We start from the raw sequence: 27,119 nt of genomic DNA, 5'->3' as shown, positions 1-27,119 counted from the left end.
GCTAAATCAAGCCAAATTCGTCCTCCGGAAGCAAGTTCAAGGAAGCCAAGAAGAAGAAGAGTTCATTCACTCATCTTGGGATGCGTGTAAGGAGTGAAGAGTTGATTAGAAGCAACAAGGAGCCACTGCACAGCAATTTCAGTCGATCGACTAAGCCTTTCAGTCGATCGACCACTGGAGCTCGATCGAAGCTCTTATCGTTAAGTAATCGATCGATCGACCATGACCACCGATCGATCGACCTGATTTCGAGCTGATATTTATTTCTCCGTGTTAGACTTTTAAAAGCCCAACTTGTAATTAACTTTCAGTATCTTTTTATCAGTAGAACGCAATAACTTTTAGGTCATACTTTTCATTCTGGAAAAACTTAGTTTTCAGATCTAGCTTGAGACGGAAACCTTTGATTCGAAGGCTTGGTTCTTGATATTCAATTAGTAAGCTTTTTATGCAATTCTTCCTTTTCTGATTTTCACTTGTTATTTTGATTCTTGTTTCATCAATTAATTTCAGCAACTGATTTCTTCCCCTTTGTGTTAGTTAGATTCCATTATGTCAAAGTTGTTCTTTATTATTAATTTCGCAATTAGTGTAGTTATGATTATGCGTAGGTAATTCCTTTGATTGGGAATAAGGTGAGCCATGGTATTAAATTAGGATTGTTGTGTAGCATGAGTTCTTCCGTATTGGTCTTGTTATCTTTTGATAGATTTCTTTGCTAGATTGAAAGATTGGTAATTTGATTTATCGCTAGATTTAGAATTTCTCTTGAGTGAAAGCTTTGATAAATTCTAGGGAATTATTAGACCGTGAGGTTATTTGAGCTTTGATCGAAAGACTAGCTTATCATTCCTGAGACCGTATTATAAGACCTCTGTTGCTTGACTGACCTGTTACTTGCCATGGTGAACCGAAGTTCCCGATCCTCTTTTTATCTTGTTAAGAATATTCATTTTTGCAATTAGCCTGTTAGTCAACCATTTTCAAAACCCCCAATTATCTCGTTACTTTTGTAGATGAAAAATAGCAAACAAAATCAACCTTGTCAATACGTGGTTCGACCCTTACTATCACTAGCTATAGTTTTAGTTTGGAACTATAAATTTAATTTTGGTACTAAACGACGGTATCAAATTTTGGCGCCGTTGTTGGGAGACGGTGTAATTCTGTTTGCTTTATTTTAGTTTATTTTTCTTGTCTCAAGGAACTTTTGTTCCTTGAGGCCGTTGCTTACCTTTGCTTCTAGTTTTGCTTTTGCACAGTTAGAAGACAGGTTTTTGAGAGGAAGACTTGAGTACTCTCACTTTGGAAATTATGGCTACGATATATGATAATTTTCAGCCAAAGGAGCACCACCTTCTAAAGGGGCGCCAGTTACCTACCCCTACTACCGGTAGTTTCGAGTTTCGTCCCTCTTATATTGATATAGTGGAACGAAACCAGTTCGCGGGTCTACCAGATGAAGACCCCTTGAAACATATGGAAATTTTCACGGACTATTGCTGTTCAATACCTATACCGGAGGGGGTAACTCAAGATGAAGTAAAGGGGTTCATGTTCTTATACTCCTTGAAGGATTCGGCGCGAGATTGGTATCGCTACCTCGATAGAGTAGCAGCTGGAGTCACTGATTGGACATCTTTAGCACTAACCTTCTACAAGAAGTACTTCCCGCCTTCAAAGACTGATGCCTTGAAGGGTAAAATCACGAGTTTTCAGCAAGGAGCCGACGAAGATTTTTGTGAAGCATGGGGACGTTTCAAAAGTTTGGTCGGTCTGTCCCTCATCATGGTTTCCAAAGAATGGTATCTTTGCAATCTTTTTTACAATGCTTTATATGATGATTACAAGGTCATCTTGGATGCAGCTGCTAATGGCAGGTGTCAAAATAATACCGGTCAAAGTAAAGGTTGGAACACCATTGAGGAGATGGCAGTCCATAAAGCTGAGTTTGGAAGTTCACGTGGAAAGTCACGAAAGCAAAGTGAAGACATGACTACTGTTGTGACACTTATAACTTCCATTTCTACCCGTCTCGAGAAACTCGAGATTTCTGAAGCTTCCAAGGAGAAAGTCGAGATTCCTGTTCAAAACTCTGATGAGATCAAGAAGTTGAGAGAGATGGTCCAACTCCTTTTGGTTCAAGTGGCGAATATGGAAGCAGCCGGGATTGAGTCCTCACGGAATTTTGTGAAACAATTGGAGAATATGGAGGCTAAGCAAGCCGCTAATTCTTCAAGCAAATGTGAAGGGCCGGTTGAGATGATCAATGCCATCAATCTCAGAAGTGGCCTCTCTTATGAAAGTCCCGACAAGCCAAAGGAAGACTCGGGAAATGATGAAGAAGCTCGTTTGAATTCTGATGCAAAAACGAGTCTGAATGCCAGTACTGTTGGTCGATCGACCAACATTCCCGATCGATGATCAATTGTCGACAAAATAGTTTCGGTCGAAACTATTCACACCTAGCACATCCAAATCGATCGACCAACATCCTCGATCGATCGACGAGATACCGATGACGTTAATTCGACGAACTGCTTCACGCCCGGCTTGCTTGGTCGATCGACCATCCATACCGGTCGATCGATCGGATCACTGAGCGAGGATGCAAATCCGTCAACTAGTTTGCATGATTCCTCACTCATTGATGATTTGACGGGGTTCTAAACCTACGAGCCGAAGGTTACTGATCCTACGGCCGGTTGCGATCCCGTATCCGGAGCGTTTGAAGGCTACTAAGTCTGAGCGTAAGTTTGGTAAGTTTAAGGAGATGGTCCGAATCTCGAGGTAACGGTTCCTTTCACTGATTTAATTACCCAGGTACCCTCTTACGCTAAATTTATGAAAGATATTTTGAATCGTAAGAGAAATTTTCGTGATGATGGTAATGTTGCGTTTGTGGAGGAATGTAATGCTCTTTCACAAGTTAATGTGCCACCTAAATTAAAGGACCCGGGTAGTTTTTCAATTCCTTGCACTATAGGTAACCACGTAATTGGAAAGGCCCTTTGTGACTTAGGGGCCAGTGTTAGTGTCATGCCGTATTCTGTTTGCGAAAGGTTAAATATTGGTAGACTTAAGGTGACTGATATAACCGTTCAAATGGCAAATAGATCGACTCAGAGACCTATAGGTGTTTTAGAGGACGTACCCGTTCGAGTGGGTAAGTTTTTTATTCCTGTCGATTTCGTTGTTTTGGACATTGCAGAGGATAGTCAGATACCTATTATTTTAGGCAGACCGTTCTTACATACAGCTGGGGCTGTGATAGATGTCAAACACGGAACCATCACCTTAGAGGTAGGGGATGACACCATTGAGTTCAGTCTTGCTCACACGGCAACTGAACCTGCTGATGAGGATACGTGTTATTCCATTGATATTGTTGACAGGGTTGTTACTTGTAATTGGAGGGAATCCTTAGCCAAGGATCCCTTAGCTGATCTAACCCATTCAGATGAGTGTGCAGGTAATACAGTGGAGATTGCTGAGGAGCCAGATGCTTTGGTTGCCTCAATGGAGAGCTACGAGCCCAATGAAGAAGAAGATGAGATGCTTTTGAGCCTGGCCAACGATAATTTGGTGAACACTTGCTACACCATTGAAGCTGATTCTATCTATGCTGCAGAGGTAAAAGTGCCAGAGCGTAAGCCACTTCCCCCTAATCTTAAGTATGTTTTTCTAGATGATACGGAGCAAGACTCAAACTATTGTTACCTCTAAGCTTAACGATGACCACTGTATGCGCTTTGATGTGTGTACTTAAGAAAAACAGGAAGGCTTTGGGTTATTCTTTGGATGACATTAAGGGCATCAGCCCGATGTTTGTATGCACAGGGATAGAGTTGGAAGAAGGCCACAAGCCTTATAGACGGGGGTCAACGCAAGTTGAACCCGAAGATGCAGGAAGTTGTTATGGCCGAGGTGATGAAACTACTCGATGCGGTATTATTTATACAGTTGGCAACTCAAGTGGGTTAGCCCGATTCAGGTAGTCGCGAAGAAAGGAGGGACTACCGTGGGTAAAAATGATAAAAATGAATTAATACCAACTCGAGTAGTGACAGGGTGGCGGATGTGCATTGATTATAGACAGTTAAATGCCGCCACCAAGAAAGACCATTTCCCCCTCCCTTTTGTTGACCAAATGACTGAAAGACTTGCTTCTAACAAATTTTTCTGTTTTCTAGACGGATATTCAGGGTTCTTTCGGATCCCTATTCATCCGGATGATCGAGTAAGACTACTTTTACATGTCCACGGGGTGTTTTTGCGTACCGTAGAATGCCTTTCGGATTGTGTAACGCCCTGCTACCTTTCAGAGGTGCATGATGGGGATTTTTTCCGATTATATAGAGAATATTATGGAAGTATTCATGGATGATTTCTCAGTTTATGGTAGTGACGTTGATCGTTGTTTAGCTAACCTTGATAAAGTCATGCAAAGTCGTTGTATAGATGTTAATCTTGTTTTAAACTGGGAAAAGTGTCAGTTTATGGTCAATGAAGGAGTTGTGTTAGGGCATCTGATTTCTGATAAGGTTATACATGTTGACAAAGCAAAGGTGCAGGTGATTGAGCAATTACCTCCTCCCGTGAATGTTAAAGGAGTGAGGAGTTTCCTTGGTCACGCTGGTTTCTACCGGCGCTTCATTAAGGATTTTTCAAAAATTGCTAAACCACTTACACAATTGCTCCTTAAGGATGTCAGTCTTTGAATTTACCGATGAGTGCCATGTCGCTTTCAACGAGGTTAAAGGAGGCCCTAGTTTACTGCGCCAATCATTCACCGCTTTGATTGGGACCTCCCATTTGAGATCATGTGTGATGCCAGCGATTATGCTATCGGTGCAGTTCTGGGACAGCGAAAGAATAAAGCTTTGAATGCCATATACTATGCGAGCCGAACTCTGGATGAGGCTCAAGTCAACTATTTTACCACTGAGAAAGAGTTTCTAGCTGTTGTTTTTGCCTTAGACAAATTTCGGTCTTATTTGTTAGGTTCTAAGGTTATTGTTTATACTGACCATGCAGCGTTGAAGACTCTTTTTATTAAGAAAGATGCGAAGCCGAGGCTTTTGAGGTGGATACTCCTTTTGCAGGAGTTTGATTTGGAGATCAGAGATAAGAAAGGAGCAGAGAATGTGGTAGCTGACCACCTATCTCGTCTGCCGCTGACAGAAAGGGAGGATTTATTGCCTATTAATGATTCTTTCCCTGATGAGAGTTTGTTAGCTATTACTACTTCAGGTCTTATCCACCTCCGTGGTATCGATTTTGCTAACTTTGTTTGTGGATGTAGGATACCACCCGAGCTTTCATGGCGTGAGAAGAAGCGGTTTGCCTATGATGCTAGGCAATATTTTTGGGATGATCCTTATGTCTTCAAGGAATGCACAGACGGTCTCATCCGGAGATGCGTACCTCAGTGGGAGGTGAAGGATATCCTAGAGGCTTGCCACTCTTACGCTTATGGTGGTCATCACGGTCCGTCCCAGGACCGTAGCTAAATACTCCAATCTGGTTTCTATTGGCCTACTTTACATGCAGATTGTCGCAGTTTTGTTCTTGAGTGCGATGCTTGTCAAAGATCGGGAATATTTCAAGAGACATGAGATGCCACAGGTAGGCATTCTTGAGGTTGAGATTTTCGATGTTTGGGGCATTGATTATCAAGGACCTTTTCCGAGCGATCAAGGTAATAAATATATCCTCGTAATCGTAGATTATGTATCCAAATGGGTAGAAGCTATTGCTACTCCCCATTGCGATGCAAAGGCCGTGATTAAATTGTTTAAAAAGATTATTTTCCCTCGTTTTGGTGTCCCTCGGGTTGTCATTAGCGATGGGGAATGCATTTTAAAGAGAAACAACTTAGTGCTTTATTGACTAAATTCGGTGTCCAACATCGTAGAGGTTTGGGGTATCATCCCCAAACTAGTGGTCAGGTTGAGGTTTCTAACAGAGAATAGAAAGAAGTCTTAGCTAAAGTTGTTTCTAAATCACGGAAAAAGACTGGAGTCTCAAGTTAGCGATGTCTTATGGGCTTATAGAACTGCGTTTAAAACGCCAATCGGGATGTCACCATACCGATTGATCTATGGTAAGACATGTCATTTACCCGTTGAGTTAGAGCGTAAGTCTTGGTGGGCTATTTGTGATTTGAATTTGGATCCTAACCTCTCTCGTGAGAAACGCATGACACAAAATTGAATGAGCTAGAGGAATTTAGGCTGCTGGCCTATGACAATGCAAGGATCTACAAGGAGAAATCAAAGCGCTGGCACGACAAGAGAATCATCAAGCGCGAGTTCCATATTGGCGATAAGGTACTTCTTTTTAACGCTCGTATCCGTTTATTTCTGGTAAGTGAAATCCAGTGGACCGCCCTATACGGTCCACAAATCCTGAAAGTTCGGATCGATTGAATTGGAGACTTCTGGCTGGAGAAAGGTTCAAGGTAAATGGCCAATATGTGAAGCACTATCATGGATCAGATGCATATGTTGGGAAAGTCGAAGTTTTGTACTTGACCCGCTATCGAGATGATGAAAAGTGAGGTAAAAAGGTCGTGGGGACCTCTTAAACCAGCTTAATCGGGAGGCAACCCAGGTTGTAGTTATTTGTAACTTAGGAATTTTATTCTGTTCTTTGATTTTATTCGCATTTCTTTTGAGTTTATTTAATTTCATGCATTTTGCAATTTCTTGGTTTGGGAAAATTGTGCGCCTTTGATAATTTCTGCAGGAATTTATTTTATGCAAAGTGCGCAAGTGGTTTACTGGATGTTGTGAGAAAGACGGAGATTAAGTCGGGAAACAAGTTTGACGAAATTGAGCTAAATTGCCAGATCTAGCAGTCGATCGACTAGGTGGTTCATCGATCGGCCCGAAAAGGGGACTCGAAGCCAGCCATGTGCGGGGATCTTGGTCGATCGACCGAGTAAAGCGATCGATCGACCACTCTGCGGGATCAGATTGCAACTAAAAGGGGAGTTATACTCATTCATTCATTCATTTTCACAAAACACAAACTTTTGAGCAAACCCTAACTTTCCTTTCCCTTTCTGCGATTTTCACCAATAATCCCGTCTTTCACTCGTTTTTCTTGCTTTAATCTTCAAAGTTTGTTCAAGGTAAGTCTTTAATCTCATTCCCATGCTCTATTCTCGATTTTATTGTGGTTGTTATGGGAAATTTTCTGAGTTTTGTGCTTGTGAGATGAAAAATCGATTTGGGGAAATCGAATTTTGAGATGATTTCTTGCTTTCTTTATACTTTGCTTGCTTAATATACTCTTTCCCCCTTGTTTTTCAACGCAAATAAGCAGTTAGGACGTGTTTTAAGCCGTTTCCCCCAATTTATTCGAAACCCTAATTCGTTTCCAGGTCTGCTCTTGATTCGGGTTTCCAAAAATTGACATTGCTAAGGGGTTTTCCGTTGCTTATGGGCTGTTTTGCAGGTAACAACAATGACAAAGGGAAAAGAGCCAATGCAAGAGGGACAATCGAGCCAAAGGCCAGCTAAGCGGCAACGCGGACCGCCCCTGATGATAGAATCCACTACGGATAGTCTACCTGACTATCCGCAGGTTATCTTTGATAAACCTATTCAGCGCGCTAAATTCTCCTTCTTTGTTTCGACTGTAAAGGTCACAGCTACCCGGTTTCTTCACAAAGACACTTTGGAGAAACTAGGCTGTTAGGAGTCAGTCGTGTCCCTGCTAAATGGGACGGGTATGACGGGTCTTGTGGACATGTCTGAGTTCACATATTATGTTATGACCCTTGAATTTTTTTCCTCTTACGCTTTTGATTCCAAAGCCTTTGAGGCTGATGCGACCAAACCCTGCATTTCCTTTCGACTTTTTAATGTTAATTATTCTCTGACACTTGCTGATTTTGCGGGTTTTATGGGTCTGTACTTCGAGGGTAGAACCTCGGACCCCTCTGACACTCACCGGGCCATGTGGTCTTGTATTGGTGACACTTACGGGTCGAGGAGGACGGGCACTTCCGTCCACTTGCCCTCTCTTCGTTATTTTCTACGGCTAATGGGTAATACCATTTTTGGCCGTAAAGAGTCTAATAATTTGAATAATATTGAGCTTTCAATTTTGGCGGGTTATCTGAACGTTGAGCGTCGGAGAGCCCGCATCTATAACATTGCCTACTTGACCACCGCTCACTTTCAGACTGTAAGTGAGGGCAACTTGACCACCATTGCCTGTGGCGGTTTGGTGACACGTATCGCCAACCGCCTTGTTTTAGTTTTCCCTCGACAGGAGGACCCCATTGACCCTGAGCTGCGTTTTATGGACCTCCCTTACGCGAGGGGCGTCTATTGGGTCGATAGACAGATGCGGTGGAAGATTGACTCTTTCATCTGTGACCGCATCCCATCCTTCACGGCTACCCTCTGTCCCGCCCCTTACCCTTTGTTGAGGGGGCAGCTCGGCCGCTCCTGCCTAGTTACAGGCTTCCTCTGGTGGCGGCCACTCTTGCTGCTAGCACTTCGAGGAGGGCTCGTGCCTCCTTTTCACAGGCACCCCCTACCTCCACTGCTCCCACTGCTGGCACCTCCACTTTTCGACCACCTACTCCCTTAGTTGTCCCTCCGGTCATGGACCAGAGGGCAATGTCACGTGTCTTGGGTGATTTGTGCAGGAGCTTCAACGAGCACAGATTGGACACGGCCATCGCCCTGTTCCCGGTCTACGACGAGCTAGCTCGGGGGGGGGGGGGGGATGCTTCCACAGGGTGACTGGGCTCACCCTTCTTACTTTGTTCCCCCGTGGGTGGCTACCCTCGGTCGCTAGGAGACCCCCTCCTACCACCACCACTCTTTGGTCCCTCCACTTCCGGAGAGCCACTCCCTCCGTTTCCGGAGAGCTACTCCTGCTGCCGAGGAGGAGGAGGAGAGTGAGTCGGGGTCCGACGAGGACAGAGACTCCGACTACGAGGGTGGAGATTAGATGCTGGTGACCTCCCCGTTTTTGGCTAGTTTGGGGAGGTCGTATTTTGTGAGTTATTTTCCTTTCTCTTTTCGCTTCCTTTTACCTTTTATGCTTTTATTCTCCCATTTCTCTGCTGGTGATTTGTTGTTGAGCACAATGGGGACATTGTGCGTTTTGGTTTGGGGAGGGTATTTGCATATGCCTTTTGTTTTGCATCTGCATTTGTTTTTTATTGCATTTCAGTCACATGTTTAGTGCATTTCTGCTTGCATTTGTTTTTATTTTCACCATTAAAAAAAAAAAAAAAAATCAAAGAAAAAAAAAAATTGAAAAATGCATAAAAAAAAAACCAAAAATATCACGTTTACTTTTGCATATAGTTGAGTCGGATTGGAGTTTTTAATGATGATTTTGCTCTATTAGTCAAATATGCCATTCCTTGCCTTTTCATAGCTGCTTAGCAAGAATTAAAAGTGATCTCTCAAATTTCGTTATGGAATCCATTTCGGGCAATTAGACTTGACTCATTACTTTTGGCAAACTACTTATACCTTCTGAGATATAGAGCCTATAACTGGTGACATTTATGACAGGTTAATTTAGGATTGAGAGTAGTTACTCCCTTCATTTCATGTTTTGCACGTGTATGAGTTTTGATTGCTTATTGCCTATACGCATTGGTTTGTGGTCGGTATTGCATGTTTAGAGAACTATTGCATCCTCCCCTTTCTCATTTTACCCCATGAACTCCACTGTAAGCCAAAATTGCCAGTTGCCCTCAACTACATCCCATACTTAGCCTACCATTGTGCCAAGCTAGGAAGTAGTAGAGGAATTTGTTGTTTTAAGCTGTTTTGGTTCGCTCTTGTAATGTTGGAGCGGGTATTTTTGAGAAGTGAAGGATTTACTTCAGCCTGAAAAAAGGAAGAAAGGAAAAATTCAGAAAAAAAATTGAAAAAAAAAGAAGTTGTTACCTGGGCAGAATGCTCTGAAGTGTGCAGGGTGGTCGATCGACTGCCATCATTGGTCGATCAACCACCAGTTCAGATTTTTAAAGAAAAAAAAAATATGAAAATAAAAGAAAAAAGAAAGAAACAGAAATGAAAAAAAAAAGAGTCTTGGCTGAAATAAAGACACGCCTCATGCGCTTACCTCTTGATTTGGAGGCGTTCGTTTGGATTTTTGTGTTGCCTAGTCAATAAAGGCATGGTTATTTTTTTATTAAGTTGGAAGAACGGGATTCGGTTTCTGATGGTTCGTTAGGTACTAGCTTGGCTCTTACCTTCACTTTCCCATAATTGTTTTGCCCCTTCTTTCCTACTTAGCCTCACATATCCAAATTTTGCAATAGTTCGGCATGTGATAGTCCTTGACGGTGGTTATGCGTATGTACGGTAAATAGAATCATTATTCATGCTAGTCAAGCATACATGTTTTGTCGGTCGCAGTCTAGGTGAGAGACTATACTTCTCTTCCCTCTCTTTTACATATTATCTTACCAGTTGCTTTGCTGAGAGAAGAGTGATCCGGGAGAGTCCGATTGTGTGAGTCTTGCAAGGTCGAACGCCCGACTTAATTCTATGATAAGCATAAATTTGTTCGCTTGATTTAAGCTTTGCAGTGGTTGACTTTGGGCATTAAATGGTTTGGCATTGACTTGTAGTTAGCTCTGAAATGTACTCCTTTCCATTTAGTTTTTTTTTTTATACGGGTCATAGTGCTTGCTTGGGGACAAGCAAGGTTTGGTTTGGGGAGATTTGATACGTGCATATTCTATACACTTTATCTGTGGTTTTGGCACGTATTTCTATGCATAATTGTTAGCTTAAGGCTGCTATTTCTCCCGAAACGGTTTACTTTGCATTTTCTATGATTTATTGTAGGAATGCGTGGAAGTGGGCTAAATCAAGCCAAATTCGTCCTCCGGAAGCAAGTTCAAGGAAGCCAAGAAGAAGAAGAGTTCATTCACTCATCTTGGGATGCGTGTAAGGAGTGAAGAGTTGATTAGAAGCAACAAGGAGCCACTGCACAGCAATTTCAGTCGATCGACTAAGCCATTCAGTCGATCAACCACTGGAGCTCGATCGAAGCTATCTTGTTAGTAAATCGATCGATCGACAATGACTGACCGATCGATCGACCTGATTTCGAGCTGATATTTATTTCTCCGTTTTAGACTTTTAAAAGCCCAACTTGTAATTAACTTTCAGTATCTTTTTATCAGTAGAACGCAGCAACTTTTAGGTCATACTTTTCATTCTGGAAAAACTTAGTTTTCAGATCTAGCTTGAGACGGAAACCTTTGATTCGAAGGCTTGGTTCTTGATATTCAATTAGTAAGCTTTTTATGCAATTCTTCCTTTTCTGATTTTCACTTGTTATTTTGATTCTTGTTTCATCAATTAATTTCAAAGAATTGATTTCTTCCCCTTTGTGTTAGTTAGATTCCATTATGTCAAAGTTGTTCTTTATTATTAATTTCGCAATTAGTGTAGTTATGATTATGCGTAGGTAATTCCTTTGATTGGGAATAAGGTGAGCCATGGTATTAAATTAGGATTGTTGTGTAGGATGAGTTCTTCCGTATTGGTCTTGTTATCTTTTGATAGATTTCTTTGCTAGATTGAAAGATTGGTAATTTGATTTATCGCTAGATTTAGAATTTCTCTTGAGTGAAAGCTTTGATAAATTATAGGGAATTATTAGACCGTGAGGTTATTTGAGCTTTGATCGAAAGACTAGCTTATCGTTCCTGAGACCGTATTATAAGACCTCTGTTGCTTGACTGACCTGTTATTTGCCATGGTGAACCGAAGTTTCCGATCCTCTTTTTATCTTGTTAAGAATATTCATTTTTGCAATTAGCCTGTTAGTCAACCATTTTCAAAACCCCCAATTATCTGTTACTTTTGTAGACTGAAAAATAACAAACAAAATCAACCTTGTCTCTCTGTGGTTCGACCCTTACTATCACTAGCTATAGTTTTAGTTTGGAACTATAAATTTAATTTTGGTACTAAACGACGGTATCATTCATCATCTCCACCACCATCACCATCTACTACCAAAAAGATGGTGAGACTTTCCGATCACTCAAAGCCCACCGCGGCCATGCTTCCGGCGGGAATCACAACCACTCAAATCACCACGCCGGAATTCGAGATCAAGCCGGCTTTCATTAGCCTCGTGGAGAGAAAGCAATTTGGGGGAAGTACTTTGGAGGATCCCAATTTGCATGTGCAAAACTTTTGTGACTATTGCTCCATGATCCGATAAACGGGCGTCACCCAAGCCCAAATAAGGGAAATATTTTTCCCTTTCTCTTTGAAGGACAAGGCCAAGCTTTGGATCAATAGCCTTGACCGCACCACCTTGGGAATCACCAATTGGGAGACATTAGCTCTTGCTTTTTATCAAAAGTTTTTTCCACCGGAGAAAACTCAAACTTTGAGGAGCCAAATCACCGGATTCCGTCAACAAGCTCTTGAGAGCTTATATGAAGCTTGGAGAGGTACAAAGAGCTTAAAAGGCAATGCCCACATCATGGGCTAGATGATTGGTTTCTAGCAATAACATTCTACAATGCATGTTGTGCCGAGTCCCGAAGGATTCTTGATTCCGCCAACAATGGGCGGTTTGATCAAATTGACACCGACCTTGCTCATGCCACGATCGAATCTATGGCGGTCCATGATGCCCAATATGTCAATTCCCGAGTTTTGCCACCCAAAGGTAAAGATGAATCCTCTAACAACTCCGTTTTGCTAGCTCAAATTGCTTTGCTCCAACAACAATTGGCGGAGAGAGATGCTAAAGATTCCACTCAACAACTCAATGTTGCGTCTTCAACGAGCCAAATCATCGTTTGTGACGGTTGTGGAGGTGCGGGTCATTATGCCGCTCATTGCCGAGCTCCCATTGAAGAGGTAAATGCTTTTCAAGCTTTTAGACAAAGTTCATATCCACCGGGTACATTTTCCAACACCTATAACCCGAATTCAAAATTCCATCCGAACTTGTCTTACAATAGCAATAATGTGCTTAATCCACAACCCCCACCACAACAAAATGCCTATGTCCCTCAACAACAAAAGTATATCCCTCCACCGGGTTATCAAAATCAACAAAGGCCCCCACAAAATAATTACCAACAAAATCCACCACAAAATGGCCAACAAAACAATCAAGGAGTTGGTAAGCTCGAGGGCATGATAATCCAAATGCAAAGGGAATTGTTGGCTCAAATTCAAAAAAATGATCAAGCTCATAGTGTCGCGGTCAAGATGTTGGAACAACAAGTGGCTCAACTAGCCGCTTCTAATTCTCAAAGGAAGAACGGTCAACTACCTCCCCAAGGTGAGCAACCACATGAAACTGTTAATTCTATTTCCTTGAAAAGTGTCACAAACTATTATGGGATATCCATGACTTTAGATGATGAGGTGGTTGTTAAAAGAGCTAAGCTTGGGGGAAATGACAAAAAGAAGGCTAGTGAAGAGCCTATTGTTAAAGATCGTGTGCCATTTCCTCATCGATTGTTGATGCTAAAGAGGAAGAGCAAGCTTGATGCTAAAGATGTTGGGTCTCCTATGCCAAAAGAAAGTGATGAGCTGGTTGTTGAAGAAATCTCTCCTAATGCTAAGGAGAGTGATGACGTTTCATAGAAAGTGGATGCTCCTAAGGAGAATGAGAAAGAGATAGTGAAAGATGTGGAGGATGCTCCTCCCAAGGAAGTTGTTCAAGTACCATTTCCCCATCGTCTAGCAAAGCAAAGGAGGAAGGTAAGTTTGCTAAATTTTTAGAAGTTTGTAATAATTTACAAGTCACCATCCCGTTTATGGAATTGATTACCCAAGTCCCTTCTTACGCAAAGTTTGTGAAGGAAATCCTCTCAAAGAAGCGATACTTCAATGAGGTTGAAACCATTGCTTTCACCGAAGAGTGTAGTGCACTCTTACAAAATAAGTCTCCCCCGAAACTTAAGGACCCCGGTAGTTATTCTATTCCTTGAACTATAGGCAAATATACCATTGATAAGGCCCTTTGCGACCTAGGTGCTAGTGTAAGTGTCATGCCCTATTCCCTTTGTGAAAAACTTAACATGGGTGCTTTAAAATGCACAAGTATTACATTGCAAATGGCGGACCATTCTTTAAAGCGACCTCTAGGTGTCTTAGAAGATGTTCCCGTCAAAGTTGGTAAGTTTTTCATACCCGTTGACTTCCTCATACTTGATATGGCCGAGGACTCACAAACCCCAATTATATTGGGTAGGCCATTTTTACGCACCGCGGGTGCGTTAATTGATGTGAAAAATGGGAGGTTGACATTGGAAGTGGGTGATGACCGGGTTTCCTTTAGTAAAAAAAACACCATTAGAAGCCCAATGTTATAAGAGTCTTGTTATTTATTTAGCACTGTGGACTCTTTTCTTGCCCCTACTATGCTTGTATCCTCACTAACGGATTCGTTCGAGGACGATGTGGGTGTTGTTTGCTTTGTAGGTGACGATTCTAAGGGCACTATTGCTAAGAGTGCCAAAAAGAAGAAAAGGAAATTTTATTTGAACAATTTCAAATGGTTGCGGAATGCTAAAGGAGCTATGACATGGAGCTCGGTTGGTGGCAAGCTCAAGTACCAAACTTGAATCAAATAGCTTCTTACGTCGTGCGGGACGTTAAACCAGCGCTTCTTGGGAGGCAACCCAAGCTTTTTATTGCTTTTATTTATTTTTGTTTTTAATTTTCTGCAATTTATTGTTTTTCGTAGATTAGTAATAAAATACTCGACTTGATAATGTTCCTTTTTCGTCTTTTATAGGTGAAAATGGAGAAGAGTGAATATGGGACGCAGCCCCATGCAACAACCCCGTTCGGGGACGTGGTTTTCGAGAAAGAAGAAGCGAATTAAATCAATGCGGAAAAGAGTCAAAACTCAAAGAGGAGGTCAACCCCGATCGGGGCTGGGTGGCCCCGATCGGGGTCGTGGTTCCGTGAAATTTTTGCCTTTCTTTCTTTTGCGGGTAAAGAGTGAATCATTTTATCATGCTTATAGAAACCCGATGGTACCTCCATTCTTTTTCTCTACCATTTTTCTTCACTATTTTTCACTTTAGTCACAAAGAAGCATTCTCCATCCCCCGAATTCATGCTAGCTTGGGGGAGGCTAGTAAGTCGAGTAAGTTTTTTTTTTAATTGCTTTGCATTCTAGTTTAGATCTTGCAACCCATTAAACATAACTTCTAGTCCTTCTTGTTTTGTGCTTTGAGCCATTTTTATGGTTTGATTGGGTGATTTGATTAGTTAGCACATTGAGGACAATGTGATGTTTAGCTTGGGGGGAGATATTGCATTTGCATATAGAATAGTTTGCATGTAGTGTAGATAATTTGAAAAATTTTGAGAGAAATTTTTGCTTTGTGCTTGCTTGTAGCCTACTTTCCTCTTTGCTTATCCTAATAATGGCTTATTGCTAATGGTTTATTCTTTCATGTTGGGATATTAGCTACATGGGGATGTCTTGACATAGTAGGTGGGAGATGGAAAATGAACCGAATAGGCTTGATCTTGACTTGTGGCAAGCTACAAATTGGTAAGGTCGAGCCTCTTTTGACCGATGCATCCATATCCGGTCTCTCTTAGGTGAGTGTAGGTGTCTCCTTATGATGTGTGTTTTATCAAAACGCACAAGTATGGTTCTCATGTCATCTCTTGGTAAGCATGCATTCATTTGTTATAGCATTTTGGAACCATTCACATGAATATAATTGCCTTCTTGACCCCTTCACAAACAATTTTCCCTAGCTACATTATAACTTGCCTACCTTGTTGAGCTAGTAGCTTGTTTGGTCTTGTTTGGGTGCTCAATTGGGATTTGTTTCAAATTTTGAATATCATGTGAGCTTGGTCTTAATGTTCTTGAAAAAGAAACGAGAAACAAGGAAAAAAATGAAAGAGAAAAAAATGGTGAAAAAGAAAAATGGTGAAAAAAATAAAAATGAAAAGAAAGAAAGAAATAAAAAAACATGAAAATGAAAGAAGAAGTATGCATTGAAAAGGAAAAAGGAGAAGAAGAAAAGATGTGAGGAATTCTCAAGCATTATTCATATATTTTGGAGGATTTTCTCATGGTTTGAATTGCAAAATTGGGTTGGAATTGGGATTGAGCACCTTTACAATTTGGTAGTTGCTAGCTTGACATAGCTCCACATTACCATAATTCATTTGTTCCCCCTTCTTACCCATGTTTATTTGTCTTCTTCATACCCATTTGGCTTCTTTATCATGCTTACATTTGATTGTCTTTGCTTGCTAGCTTTGACATGTTTACCATATTAGATTGCGGGCACATTATTATAGGTCGAGGATAGTCGAGTGTTTATTCACAAAATTGTCCTTTCACATAAAAAGAGTTGAGTGCCCCGTGAGAGTCCATAAGTCAAAAGATCATGCAAGAGCTTAAAGGTTCATTCAAAGTTTTCTATGCTACGCCGTCGTGTAAATCTCATCCATGTCTTGCTTTATTCCTTGCCCATGTTGTTTCGGGTTTCTAAATCATTATGCTTAGCTTGTTTGGATATTGCAATTGATGGGATTTGGTTTCTTGCTTGGGGGCAAGCAAGGGTTTAGCTTGGGGGAGTTTGATAAGTGCATATTTTATATAATTTCATCCCCTATATTAGCTTCATTTTATTTGTTAATTAGCACTTATCATAGTGTCATAAGCTAATATTTGTTGTTCTAGTGTATTTGCTTGTCTTAACATGTTTTTGAAGGAATCTAAGCATTTAGAGGCTTTTTCCTATCATTTTATACACTAAGTTCATTAAGCTAAACAAGATCAAGTGCTGGACTAAGCATGGAGCATTGGATTGGGTTTTGCATGGAGAAATTGATGGATTAATATGTATAATGCAAATGTTGACAACAACCAAAGTCAAAGCCCAATGAGCAAACCCAAGTCAAGGTGGAAAGCATAAGATTCCAACATGCTTAGGATGCTTTTTGGGAGCTCTAAAGATGATAGATGGAGCATTTACCCGGGTGAATTAAGGGTCATTAATCACGCACTTAGGATTCCTCAATAAATTAAGTAAGGAATTAAGAGAAATCACTTGGAAACACACGACCCCGATCGGGGCCATGCAACCCCGATCGGGGCCGCAGTCATCTTGAATGTTTACGTTTCTTCTTCCTCTCCTATAAATAGGAGAGGTGTTCCAAGGTCTTAGGGATCCCATTTTACGTCCAAGTTTACTACATTAAGCCTCAAGCATTATAAGTTTTCTCTCATTAGTTTTCATTTCAAGTTTAAGTTGTTTAAGCATTCCTTAGTTAATCTTTCAACACTTTGTATTTCAAGAGATTCTCAAGTATTTGTTATTCAATCTTTTGGTTATTAGTTGGTTGTTCTTCCATACAAGTCCTCCTTTATAAGGTATTTCTTATTGCAAGTTTACAATTTACATCATTGCTTTAGTCATCACATAGTTATCATAGTCAAGTATTTCATATTTACTTAGCTTTGTTCTTTTCATATGTTATATCACCTAATTAGTATAATTCATATAACCATGTTCAACATTCCTTACAATTTAGTTTACATCTTACATCTTAGTATGAGTAGCTAAATCTCTTAGTCTAAGGGCTAGGGGAGCCATGCATAAATTTAATATATAAACATGATAAAATAAGTTAATAATAATATTGTTCATATTGCTTCTATCACATGTTTGCATCGTCACGTTTAATCGTTGTTTAAGGCCTTATTTAAATGATTAAGTTTGTTCATTCATTCTATAAGTCGAAAGGCACGGAATTGAATTAGACTAAGCATGTATAGTAGGACGACCTAGTCATGGACGAGAGTTTCTCTAGGACCCGGTCTATGGTTGATGCTAATATCGTAAGATGGGTATCTTTAAGCCTAAGCAATTGATAATGTTGTTAGTACCAAGTTTATCATGATCATATGTTTATCTTTGCATGTGTGACCCGAACCCCTTAGACTCCCTTTTATTATATAATTTACATCATTATTGTTATTAATCATCAAACAACCAAACCAAACCAAATCGTAATCGACCTTGATAAAAATCTACCCATAGCAATTCACGACGTAATTCCCGTTTCCTTGTGTTCGACCCCTATTGCTACATTAACTTGTTGTTTAGGGTAATTATCTTTGCGCTGGTACGTGATAAACCTATCAGCCATTATAATGGCGCGAAAAGTTTTTCTGAAATGGTTTGAGAAAACCGGGTTTGAAAATCGCCATTACGACGGCCTAAAAAGGCGTGTTAAAATACGACGGTCGGCGAAAGACCGAGGTTTGAAACGACCATTATAATGGCGGAACAAAGGTGTTTTTTTGAAAGTTTGAAAATGACACGAAAGGACTTATGATCAGGTGGCACATAAGCACTCGCAGTTTCATTATATTATGCATAATGCTGACACGGGTTTTGGCTTAAAAGGGTGGGTTACACACCAAGCAATCAAACCCCGATTTTCGAGAGGGATACCAATCCAAACAAAATGTGTAAGGAGGGTGACCTAGCCTTGTGCTCGAAGGTGATGAAAGATCTTTGACGAAACAGAAATGTGTAACGTCATTGGTATGCTTGACTCAAACGAGATTCAAAACGCGGAGATGAGAAAACTCACGCCGACGAGACGAACCAATTGGTCGAAAAGGGTTAGGTTATTGGCCCGGAAAAGGAACCCAACTTATGACCGTAATATCAATTAATGCACTTTAACTACGACCTCGTTCGAGTTTCACCTCAAAGGATCACAAAGACACATATGTCTTAGTTTTCCCCAGCGGAGTCGCCAATCTGTGGACATGGGCCACGAGCCGGCCTGCGGGTGCGATGCCACCTACCGGTCCATAGTCACGGGCCACCTGCACGCAAAGCCAAACTGTGGACATGCAGCGGTCTTTTAAAAGCCACGCTAGGCGGCGTAAATATGCTTTCGACCGGATCGCTTTAGATCGGTTGGTTTCGTTTCAGCAAAGGTCTCGAAACGATGTTTGAGATGTTCGGAGTCGCCACCAAGAATTTGTGGGATGCTTGGAACCCGTTCGAATCCACTTTATACCTCGGTCAAATGAAGCACAAAGCAGGGTTTGACATAGGTACTAAAGATAAGGAGTCGTCCCCCTTTTAGCATTCTATGCCTCAAATGACACTCGTGCGCCATGGATAAGGCCATCCACTATCCAAAGGTTCTGATTAAGGGGTGAGGGTACGTATTGGGAAGCCCATTAATCGGACACCCAATCACGCCCGCGTTAGCGGCCTCTACTGATCAATGTAGATACCTCATTTCTGAACCACCCGCAAACCACCCGGTGATGATTGGGCCGCATGTTTGGTACGCGGAATGATTTGTGACAGTTCATAAGTTTATTGTCAAGTGATTGCTCAAAAATTTATGTCTACCTCTTAATTGTCATCTACGCGCCGATACGGTCGTTTTGACAGTAATTAGAGTACATTTGGAGTCCGGGCCTAAAACCGTCTTCATTTTCTGATAACCGCTAAATCCCGAGTCATAATGTTCTGGAATGCTTCGGATATTTCTATTCCATATTTCACAATCTTTTAATCTTTGGTAAATAATTTCCCGTAATATTCACACAAAATATTAACGAAAATAAGATTAATCCGTTATTCCATAAATTAAACACGGAAATCTTTCTTCCGCAGGAGGAAACAACTTGGGAACAGACGCAGCAGGTGTTGTGCCTCTTCCAAGGGACGCAGTGCATGCTGCGCCTCTTCCCAAGTCCTTTTCTGCGTATTTTTCGTATCTTTTCATATCTTTTCGAGATTCACTTCCAAAGTTTCTTCGAAAACCCTAATTCCTCCACGTGATTAGTATAAATAGGAGCCGTTGCTCCTCATATTTCTCATGCGAGTGTCCGCCCTTCTCTTCTCCCTTTGCATTCTAGACCACGTTCTTACTTTTTGGCGTCTACGTGCTTGAACTTTCGACCACGTAAGCTCGGATCCTTCTGAGTACCAGCCTCGTTTTGCATGACCGACCAATTTGACCAACTCCACCATAATCAACTTAATTAATCTGTTCGTTTTCCTCTTACGAGGGCACTTTCGTTACATTCGAGTCCAGCATCACTAAAACATAACTTAGTTCATCTCGTTTCGTCAAACATGTAAGTCTGAGGGTGTAAATCCTTCTTTATTTATTGTTATTTACTTTTTGTAATCATCATGTAAGGTTTATGTCGAAAGTTCTTCTAAAAAACCGATTTGTAGAACCATTTATAAAACCTTTTTAAGGATTATCAGGAGACCGACGTCTAGAAAGGACGCAGCAACTGCTGCGCCTCTTCGTGAGGCGCCGCAGTTCCTACTTCCTTTCTTCTTCCTTCGTCCTCTGTTAGTTTCGTTTCTTTGTTTTCTTTCGTTATTATTTGCTCTTGTTTCGTTCAAATAATAATTCAACATATTGTTAATCACTGTTAGTATATAATTCATCGTTAAATCCCGACTTAAATCCCTTATAATCCAATATTTGCGGGTTTTCGTCATTAAAGTCAATCCGGGTTGTAGAGATTCGATTCATTCATTTCGAGTTTCTGGAATTCGATCTTTGGTATATTCCCATCTGTTTATCATGTTCATCATTAGTTCTTCATTAATTCGTTATATTTAACCTAATTAGTTCACTCATGCCACTAATCAATCTTTCATTCATGTAATTAATTCGTTTACATTCGTCTCATCCATGTTTTATCGCTTTTATGGCTCATTCACATGTAATTAATGTATTAAATCACTTTCATCCGAGTCGAATATCATAATCAATCATTAAATTTCACCCACAAATACTAACGATTTGCAGTTCCGGCTTCACAGCTAGAACTCAGGCTTGGAACAGACGCAGCAACTGCTGCGCCTCTTCCAGAGGGCGCAGCTCTGCTGCACTTGTTCCAGGTTGATTTCTGTCTCTGAACTTCCGATCTGCCTTGACCTAGTTTAATTATATTACTTATTAATCTTCTATTATTCGTATTATCACCTAATTCCTGTTCGTTAATTTATTTATTCTTCTTTTTCCCAAATTATCCGTTTTTAAAATGTATTTGCGACATAAATCATTAAATCCGATGTAATTATAGTAATTTTCTTTATTGTATTATTATTGCATTTCTTTATCTTTGCTTGTATGCCTCTCACATGTAATCGATCTTAATTCCTACTTCGACTCAATTGCATGTTAAATTGCATGTTTCACTGACTTAGTTTAATTCTCATATCTTAGGATCAAAACTTGGATGTTGCATTGCATGCATATAATCGACAATATATCGAGTATAGATAACTTCCCTAATCATTAGTAGAGGCCGCTATCGAGGCGGGTGGGATTAGGTGTTCGATCAAAAGAGCTTCCTAATACGTACCCTCACCCCTTACTCCAGATCTCTATGAACACCCGTGTTCATTGGCATCCACGAGAGTCATTCTAGACATAGAATGCTAAGGGTAACGAGTTCTTGGTGTTCATGTCACTACTTTGGGTCTTGACATGGCACGAGGTATTCGAACGATTTCCAATTTTCCACATTAAATTGGTGGTGACTCCACAAATGCAAACGCTTGTTTCCCAAGCGCCCCCGTGGCCCGTGTCCACAGTTTGGCGACACCGCTGGGGATAATACACTTACGTGTAGCCAAAAGGGTGAAACTTGAACAAGGTTAGGGAATAGTTTGTACAAGACAATTGTCGGTTTTTATAACTCGGTCTTCCTAGATCGTTTCATTCGGCCTTCGTAGGCCCAACCCAACCCATTCGACCAATCGCCCCGTCTAAACGGTCCTAATTCTTATTTGGGCCTAAGGATGGATAGCGATTGACGTCATCCATACCATGGTACTTAATCTTGTTTGTATCAAGGACTTTCACTACTTGAGGAAATGGACTAGGAATCGGCCTTACTCTTGTTTGGTACGAGCCTCTCCACAGACTTCAGGTTTTATTGTTCGGTATGGCAACCCACCCTTTAAACCAAAACCCTTTTAAATGCACTCAGCATCCCGTTATAATGCTTGTATAAATGTTTGTACCTTACGTGATCACCATTTCTAAACGAAACCATGACGATTTTTGTAAAATCAAAATCCCTTTAAAATGTAAATTTCGAAAAAAAAAGCCAATGATTAGCGCAAAACCGAGTCAAAACTCTGTCCATTTGTCGAGTCAAAATTCCGGGCTCAAGCCCATTTCAAAACCTCACTTCAAGTGCAGTCCTACAACTACACTATAGTTGACTAAGACACACATTTTCAAACTTTGTCATCTTTTCAAAACTCACTCGACACAAGTGGCACACACCCACTTCCTAAGTCAAAACATTTCTTTCTTAAGTAAGTGTGCTAGAATGGTCGATCGTGTTTTGATTCGTCGTCGATCTCTTATACAGTTTCCAAGATGCCTGAAACAAGCGACGTAAGCACCGACCAACCCCAGAATGGTAATGATCACATCCTAACCGTGCTTGCTCGCCTCCAAGTTACTCAAGATCAAGTGCATGACCGCCTCGATACAATCGAAGGCCAAATTTATACCGTAGAAACGAGGTTGCCTCCTCGGGAAAGTGAAGTAGATGATGGCTTTGTGAACACCTTCGGGGAAGAAAACCCTCCCATAGGAATGACTGTAGCTGAGAAACGACTCCAATATTTGGAGGAACAATTGATGTATCTCAAAGGGGATGACATTTATAGGGAAAATAACCGTAAGTATGAGGCCGTGAGTTCCAAGTTGCCAACCAACTTCAACATGACGGATATCCCTAGATTCAAGAGGCACGAAAACCCTTTGAATCACATTCGTGCTTTCAAGGACTACATGTCTATCAAAGGCATCAAACCCGAGATGTTCCTAAGGATCTTTCCTTCATCTCTTGACACCATCCCAAAGCAATGGTTCTACTCTCTAGAACATAAGAAGATCGCTACTTGGGAAGATGCCGCGATCGAGTTTGCTAAGCAATATGCGGATAATGTTGAGATCCAAGTTAACATGCGCACTTTAGAGGTTTTTACCCAAAATGACAAAGAAGGTTTCACCGACTTCCTAAGTAGGTGGAGGAAGACTAGTACCCAACTAGTTGAACGCCCAGACGAAGCTACCCTCGTGGAAAAGTTCGTGGACAACCTAAAACCCATCTATACGAGTCATTTGAGGTACCAAAACATCAAAAGTTTCAAAGATTTAACCGTACTAAGAATAAGGATCGAAGATGACATCCGTAAAGGGCTCTTGTCCAAAACAGTAGGCCGAGGATATGATGAGTCATAATTATATACATATTTATGCCTACCCTTAATTACTTTTGATACGGTTTTCATGCTAGTTTATATCATTTACATGCCTTTTATGTTAGAATGTTGATACTTCCGCCTTTGATGTTTAATGCAGGAATGATGCATTTGAGGAGCAAAGGAATGAAATGGGCATCGCGGAGTGAGCATGAAGGGATACACGAAGCATGGCACGAGAATCCATAAGAATGAAGGAAGAGAAGTTAAGAAGACAACACGAAGAAAAGAGTTTCTTATTATAATTTCCTACTTTGAAGAGCCATATCTCGAGTTCTAAAATAGATTTTCAAGTGATTCTAATTGGAGGTGAAAGCTTATCCTCTTACCTTTCCAACGCCACAAAAATTGCTTGTTTCTGACAAGTAACGAAGAAATGGCGGCCGTTTGAAGTTCAGTGCGCGAAGCAGGAAATTGGTGCCTCGATCGAGTCAACCTTGGCTCGATCGAGGAACTTCATGCTCGATCGAGTCACTCTCGACTCGATCGAGGAACCGACCTAATCAATAAACTTTGCAATGTCGAGAGTTGGGTGTTCTTGAACTTTGGTGCCTCGATCGAGCCAGGCAACAATTTAGCCTTATCAAATTTGGCGTCGTTGCCGGGGAGGCAACAATTTTTCTGTTTGTTTTTTTTAATTTGTCTTTTGTCTCAGGGAACATCAGTTCCTTAAGACCGTTCTAATGTTTTCCATCGAGTTTCTACAGGGTGAAGATGAGAACTTCCATGATTACATGCAATAGATGGAATGATTGGATTCGTTCTCATAATTACGAGGCTAAAATTCCACGGCTTACTATGTGCCTTACCATAATAAAAGGTATGAACAGACAAACCCAAGCCTATATTGACTCCATAGGTATGGGAGATTTTGGTGGTAAGAATATTGAAGATGTCCTTTCTTTCTTTGAATGGCTTGCTATTGAATGCATTAAACCCACTTTTTCATTTCAGCCATACATGGATGAGGGTGTGGGTGAGACCATAGAAACCGTTTTAGAGAATGAAAAGGATATTGAGGGAAACATAGAGGATGAGACCATATGCTCAGTTGATAACCCCTTCTTTGACGACAATCTAGAACCCCTCTATGACGATTTTACAGACAGTGAGTCACATGAGGAGGACTTGACAGACCCCTTAGATTACCCCTTTTGTGATGAGTCTTGGGATAAGGAGAGTGATGATGAGCGATTCGAAGATCTTGAGGTTAAATGGGACTCATGTGACGATATGTTGACTCTTTCTTTGAATACTTCCCCTTCAGTTGTTGAATTTGATTCTAATTTTGAGTCCAGTGAGGTTCATTTTATTACACCTGTGCATAATGCATATTTTGATGTTTATGATGTTGAAGATGATATTGATGAATACTCTGCACAAGGGCCCCCTACTATGGACCCTTTAGATGCTTTGATATCTTTTGAGACATGTGCAGGTGAATCTCCCATATGGAAAGCCGAGTTGGATGCTTTAGAGGCTGAAGTATATGGGATAGAGCTTATCAACAAAGGGAATGAGAAGGCATATGAGTCAATGAATACTCCTAACCTGGTAGAGGTAGTATATTCTTTTGCCACCGATTCTGATATTAGGAGTGGTAGACCTCCTGACCAAGAGGTAATTGTTGACGATAATTTCATGTGGATTACTGATGTAGTGAGTGATAAATTACCTCGTATGACCTCTACTTTGTGCTTTCATACTCCATACTCTTTTGGTTGGACTAACAATTGGATGCGGTTTGGCTATAATTGTCATCAAATATTTGATATGCTGAGACGGTCTTTAACATTGATTTTATATGTTCCTGTTAGATCTTGGTGCTACTTATGCTTTTGTGTAGCACATGCGCAGATTTATGATCGACTCTTAAGAGCTTTGAGCTGTTTTGATTGTTCCCAATTGCGGGTAATTGATAAATAAAGAAAGGAAGAGGACGGCAACAGGTGCCTCGATCGAGTGGTATGGGGCTCGATTGAGTCACCACGTTTTGGGTTTAATTCATGGCCAGACGATGATAGGAATTGCGCGGTTGATATTTCCCCTATTTTTGCAGCTGGTTTGGGGGAATTCCTCAGCTCTTACCCGGTATTCTCTTCCCTTGTACCTTCTTTGATTGTATTATCTATTTGTTTTCCATTCCTTTTGTTAGTTGTGTCCTTTAGGTTGCTGGATTTGTGTGTGATTGCTATGTTGTAGGCGTCACAATGAGGACACTGTGACATTTAGGTTTAGGGGAGGGTCTTTTATTATGTTGTCTGCTTTTTATTTATTGTTGTGTGCATTTATATAAAAAAATCCATAAAAATTAAAAAAAATTCAGAATACAAAAACATGTCTATTCCTTTATTTTGAGTCGAGTCTTGGTGAATTAGATAACAATGATGTTAAGTTGCATTGTTTTTGCATTTGAATCTCAAATAGTTGTTCATGTACATTGTTTTGACTCGTTAGCCATGAAAACAAAGCTCATAATTTAAGTCTTAACCATATTGACATGCCTTATATTGATTAGATTTGACAAAATTATGTTGGTAAACTACTTAAATACTGAGGTCTATAGAGCTTCCTAGGCCAGGAACATCAATAAACTGGTCTCATTGTCAATTAGGCTTGAGTGTGGTTTCTCCTTGTGGAATGTGTAATATCAAACTGCATAAGTGTGACATTGGTTTCTTGATACTTTTATTGCTTTCATTTGACTAAGTACATGTGGATATGCGATTCTTATCGTTCAAATAAGCCTTACAATTATCTTTTTGTTAGCCCGTTTGAACCGTTGTAGCCAATCTTAAATTACATCTTATGAGCTACAATCCAGAATTTGCCTACCTTTTCGAGACAGTCGCAGTTGCTTGTTTATCATGTCTATTTTGCTGTTATGGTTGGGTTGGGACTTATTGTTGTCTTGTGGGTATAGCAAAATACTTTTAGCGATTGTGTTGTATCCTTGTGTTGGAAAAAGAAAAATATGAAGCGAAAGAAAAAAAGAAAGAAAAAATAAAAAGAAAAGAAAAAAGAAAGGAAAAATCGAAAAATATTGAAAAAGAGGAAAGAAAAGAAAAGAGATTGCTTCATTTGGTTTTGTCAAGGATCAAAAAGATGGTTGTTAGAGTCTAATGTATAATTGGAGAGTAGTTTGTTAGCTCTCATATGTTGAAAAGCTGAGATCATTTCTCTAAGTTGGGTTCATTTGTTATTTTAAGATTTAAATTTGGTTTGGGTTAGAGTTGCGACTACCATCTTAGCTCCACATATCCATAACGTGCTTTGGCACAAACCATTTATATCCCCTTAACCCATTTGCCACCCTTATTGTCCTTGATACATGTACTTTTGTCTACATATGATGATTGCATATTAGTTGGGGAAATCCCTATCACATTAGATTGCATGCATGTTTCATAAGTTGAGTGAGTGTTTCTACTTCTTTCTATCTTCACATATAACTCTCCCTATATACTTATGAGTGCATGAGTGAATCCGCGAGAATCCGACTAATTTGTCTTGCAAGATCGAAAGGTATTTGGCATTTGTATATAGTATGGTGACTTGAGAGTTGAGCTACGTTTTCTATTTCCCGTACCTTTGAATTTGTTTTATTGGTAAACTTTAGTCATTACTTTGTTACAAATATGGATAGCTTGGGATTTGTATGTGCATTAAACATTAGCTCTGAGTCGTTTATTCGCCATTTGTATAATTGCCTTTTGTATTGTGTGTTGCTTTGCTTGAGGACAAGCAAAGAGATGGTTTGGGGGAGTTTGATGAGTCATAATTATATACATATTTATGCCTTCCCTTA

At 40.5% G+C, this 27,119-nt stretch overlaps 2 non-coding genes across 2 annotated transcripts; both read right to left on the bottom strand.

Moving 5' to 3' along the window:
- Positions 1 to 1,687: 1,687 nt before the first annotated feature.
- On the bottom strand, positions 1,688 to 1,795 carry LOC141625504 (small nucleolar RNA R71). The gene has a single exon (XR_012535282.1). It is a non-coding gene; the product is annotated as a small nucleolar RNA R71 (small nucleolar RNA).
- Positions 1,796 to 12,402: 10,607 nt separating this feature from the next.
- LOC141624959 (small nucleolar RNA R71) lies at positions 12,403 to 12,508 on the bottom strand. The gene has a single exon (XR_012534761.1). It is a non-coding gene; the product is annotated as a small nucleolar RNA R71 (small nucleolar RNA).
- Between the last annotated feature and the right edge of the window lie 14,611 nt (positions 12,509 to 27,119).

Source organism: Silene latifolia, chromosome X, assembly GCF_048544455.1.
Source record: "Silene latifolia isolate original U9 population chromosome X, ASM4854445v1, whole genome shotgun sequence".
Classification (NCBI taxonomy): Eukaryota; Viridiplantae; Streptophyta; class Magnoliopsida; order Caryophyllales; family Caryophyllaceae; genus Silene; species Silene latifolia.
Note: the sequence above shows the minus strand (reverse complement) of the source record. Positions and strands in the feature narration are given on the sequence as shown.